This window comes from Vicugna pacos, chromosome 1 (genome assembly GCF_048564905.1).
Source record: "Vicugna pacos chromosome 1, VicPac4, whole genome shotgun sequence".
In the NCBI taxonomy this organism is placed as follows: domain Eukaryota; kingdom Metazoa; phylum Chordata; class Mammalia; order Artiodactyla; family Camelidae; genus Vicugna; species Vicugna pacos.
Genome location: NC_132987.1, coordinates 17037398 through 17042440, shown reverse-complemented (window position 1 = coordinate 17042440; position 5043 = coordinate 17037398).

Sequence of the window (5043 nt, the reverse complement as noted above, 5' to 3'; positions counted from 1 at the left end):
TGAAATGTACAACTGAATGGATAGGCTCAATAGCAGAATGGAGATGACAGAGAAAATGATCATGAAACTTGAAGATAGCTCCATAGAAATTATCCAATCAGGAAAACAAAGGAAAAAAGATTGGAGAAAAGGAAGACCCTCAGCACCAGCAGGATAATAACAGAAGTCCTAATATTCATGTCATCCAGGTCCCAGTAGGAGAGGAAAAAGATGACAGTGCTGATGAAGGAATCAAAGACCAAACTAAATGGAGAGTCATAACATGTTCATGGATTAGAAGAGTCAAATAATAAAGCTACCAGTGCTTCCCCAAATTGATTGATGGGTTTAACATAATTCCAGTCAGAATCTCAGTTATAGTCTGTGTAGAGATAGACAAACAGATTCTAAAATGTATATAGAAAGGCAAAGGAATTAGCAGAGCCAAAACAATTTTTTAAAGAATAATAAATTTGGAGTACTCACAATAGCCAATTTGAAGATTTGCTACAAAGCTACAGAACTCAAGATAATACAGACTGGCAACGGTATAGACACATAGATCAATGGAACATAGTGAAGAGTCCAGAAATACACCCAGACAAATATGGTTAATTGCTCTGATCCCAGCTAACAAATTTTAAAAACAAGACCCAAAAGGATCAAGCTGTTTCCACGTAACTTAACTGAATCCCAGAACAAAGTTCAAGAACCCAGCACCTAACAAGGAAAAACACATGTCTGTCATCAGATCAAAAATTAGCCTGCATGTAAAGAAGCAGGGAAACACAAGCCAGATGAGAAATGTCAATCAACCTACACTAGTTCAGATCAGTCACAGATACTAGAATTAGCAACAGAAATTAACCCAAATGAGTAAAGAGAAAAAATAATAACAGTAACAGCAATACAAAGAATTATAACAGGCAGCCGTGTTCTGAATAACAAATTCAAGAGTCTATTTATGCATGTCATTGGAGTCCCTAAAGGTGAGGGAGAGGAGGGGAAAATGTTTAAATATATATATAATGCCCCCCAAATTTCCAGATTCAGTGAAAAACATAATCCCACAGATCCAAAAGCTCAATGAATCCAAGCACAAGAAACATGAGGAAAAGTACACCCAGTTACCTCACAATCAAATTGCTAATAATCAGTAATAAAGAGAAGCCATGTAAACAGCCAGAGGACAAAAGACCTGTACGGAGGAATATAGGTAAAGATCACAGTGGTTTCTTTTTGGAAACAATAAGGCAAGACGATAATGGATCAATCTTGAAAGTACTAAAGAAAAATTTAGGACAAATTAGGAGTTTGAGATGAGCAGACACACACTACTATGTTTATATATAGTATAAACAGCAAAGATCTACTGTAAAGCACAGGAAACTATAGTCAATATCTTGTAATGACTTATAATGGAAAAGAATCTGAAGAAATATATATATGTGTGTGTGTGTGTATATATATCTGAATCACTTTGCTGTACACCTGAAACTAACACAATATTGTAAATCAACTATACTTCAAATTTTTTTAAAAAATTATAAAAAAGAAAAAAAATCAGCCTAGAATTCTGTACTCAGCCAAAATATCTTTCAGAAGTACAGTATTGGAAAGAGGAAGGGGGGAAATTTTGATTTTTTGAGAAAAAGCTGAAAGAATTGATTGCCAACAGATCTGCATTACCAAAAAAAAAAAAATTAAAATATATTCTTTATACAGAAAAAAAAAATGATAGCAGTTGGAAATATGGATCTACACAAAGAAATAAAGAGCTTCTGTCCATTCAAATACTTGTATATAAATGTTCACAGTGGCTTTATTTGTAATAGTTAAAAACTAGAAGCAACCCAGATGTCTACTGACAGGTGAATGGCTGAACACATTCTAATTTATCCATACAATGAAATACTACTCAGCAATAAAATGAAATGAGCTGGTAACACAGGGAACAACATTGAAAAATCTTACTAAGAGAAAGAAGCAAGATAATAAAAGAGTAAACACTATATGACTACATTTATATAAAATTCTATATAATACAACTAATCTAGAGGGACAGAAAGAAGATCAGGGGTTTACTGGAGATGGGAGGGGTGAGATGGAGAGGAGTGAAATGTGGGAATTATAAAGAGGCAGGAAAAAAACCTATGGGAGCAATGGATCTATTCATTATTTTAATTGTGGTGATGGTTTTATGGTCATATACATATGTCTAATTTATCAAATTATAAACTTTAAATATATGCAGTTTATTGCACGTAAGTTAAACCTCCATAAAGCTATTTTTAAATAGAAAGAGATCTGATATTTCCCACCATGGTGGTTTCTCAGTTTTTCACAGTTAGGAAAAGATGTCATTGAGAAAATCAAAATTGGCATTCAAGATGTAGACATACCATCATGCAAGGTCCCTGACAAATGACTATCCCAAGGAGCCCAGCTTAACGTATGTAGTACTCATTTTAATGTAGTACTCTTTGTTTTTTCCCAAGCCGTTAGTTGAAATAGGTCACCAGATAAGAAATAGGTCACCAGATAAATTTTACATAGTTCGTGATTAGTGTATTATTAAACTTGTTCTACCTATCTAGAAACAGGCTTGGAGAGGTTGAGTTGGCAAGTTAGCCCACGATCACATAAAGGATACAGTCAAGCTCTCATGCCAGCCTCCTGACTCCAGAACTCCCAGCAAGTATGACTGTACTCTTTGTCCATGACCTGGGATAGCAAGGTCACACCTATGGCTACATCTTTCCGTGCACTCACTGAAGTTTTATGGTTCCAATATTTATAGAGGAACAGGTAATCCACTACTTCTTAACATCGTTTTTTCTCTTATTTGGAGACTTGCCTATTTTCCAACAATTTTCCTAGAAATCATCCCTTATTTGCTCCTCCCCTTCGTGTCCTAATTCCAATCCATTAGCATACCCTGTTAGCTCCACTTCCACAACGTACCCCAAGTCAATTCGCTTTACTCTGTCCCCACAATACCAGCGCAGTTCAAGTACCGTCATCTCTAGCCTGATGACTGCCTGTTGTCTGTGATATGGGTTGCATATTTTCCCTTAATTTGCCATTTGTCCTTACATGTGTTTATGTTTTGAGGGTTTTTTTTCTTTTCATATACGACTATTTTATTTTTATGTACTCAAATTTATTAGTCTCTTCATTTATAGCTCTGGACTTTGAGTTGTATTTGGAAAGATCTTCCCTGACTGTTGATTTTGAATAAACAAACTTGCAAGCCTGAGCAGGACCTAGAAAGGGCATTGCATCTGTGCCACCACTCCCAGCACATGCTGCGAGTCATCCCCAAACTTGGAAGTTTCTGTAGAGCTTATAGTCTTAGACTTCTTAACACACAGAGCTGCTCCGAAGGAGTACACCTACTTGCCAATCTCTCGACCTTCAAGCTAGACTTTGGGAATCAACACTCAAATCCAATAGAACCTTGTAGAGTATGATTCTTTGTATAAAGATGGTCAACTCAGGCTGCCACAAATCTTTGACTCTTATAAGTACTTCTAAATACCTGATTGAATAGGCATTTGTCAACCATGAAGAAAAAAATCGCACTAATATTAAATACATCAATTAAGATTTTTCTGAAATCATGAACAAAATAATTAATAGCTAATTCTATAGAGAAAAGGCAACATTGTACCTTAATTCAAACAAACTGTTAAAAAAACGAGATAATTGGGTAAATGTGAATATATATATATTTGATAATATTAAGGAATTTTTGTTAATTTAGTTTCAGGGTGATAGTGGTAATATGGGTATATTTTCTTTTTAAATATCCTTAACTGTTGGAGACATACACTAAAATATTTATGGATAAAATGATATAATGTCTAGGATTGCTTTAAAATATCTGGAGGTATTTTTTATGATAGGGGTGTACATGAAACAATATTGGCCATGAGGTAATATTTATTGAAGATAGGTGATGGGTTCATAGGGATTTACTATATAATTGTATTTTTGGATATGTTTGAAACTTTCCATAATATATTTCAGGGACAATATGCTAAATATATAAATTAACTCCTTTGGAAATAAGGTTTGTGAGTGCATCCATGAGACCTCACTGGGGGCTAATGGACTCAACACCTTTTCCCAAGCCTTTCTCCCTTGACTCTTCATAGAGGCTGGAACACATGAACACTCGTTTTCCCAGTATTCTTTGCAGCTTTGCCTTGAGACATAACCTTGAACAATGAAATGAAGCTGAAGTCTGCCGAGATTTCTCAGAAAAATTATGCTCTTTTAGATAAAAGTAGACAGCATGGCTGGCTTCCACCTCTCTTTTCCCATCTTTGAATGGGACCTAGGTTCTGACTGTGAAGCCACATTGCAACCACCAGAGCCAAACTGAAATATAAAAACCAAGCCTGCTTCCACTGAGAGTAGAACCAAAACCTTCAGCCACTTACCTCCAGACATAAGACATCTATGTATATTAAATGTAAATATATATCTTAAAATCCCATTGATTGAAATCGCTGTCATATTTTTCTGTAACTTGCAACTAAACACCTTCCTAAGTGATCCAATCTGTTATATAGAATTTCTTATGTAATAAAATTTCTGGTCTTTACTATGAAGTGATGCTAGTATCTCTTGCTATATGAAAAGTTTTGTTAATTTGAATAGGATACTAAAATGCCATTTAAAAAATTCTATTCATAGTCCCATGTCTGATTGGATCATCTCACCAAAGGATCTGAAAGCTTATTTAAAACTATGTTTAAAGTAATCATTACAAAGTGACATGAATTATAATTTAATTCGTAATTCATTAATGACTAATTAATAACATATGCTTTTCCCAGCCCTAACTTTATCACTGCCAAATGTACTTTTATTTAAGCTCCTGACTTCAGGGTGTCATGAGTCTCTGTCTTCCTCAGTAAAATGGCAAATGTGTATGTATTAAGGGCTCTGAGGAGTGGCCAGACACAGGGCCCAGTCCCACCACTGAAACTGCTCTTTCTCTCTGAGGCCAGCTAACCTCTGTCATCAAAGCTGCGTCACCGTCAAGAAGTCCCC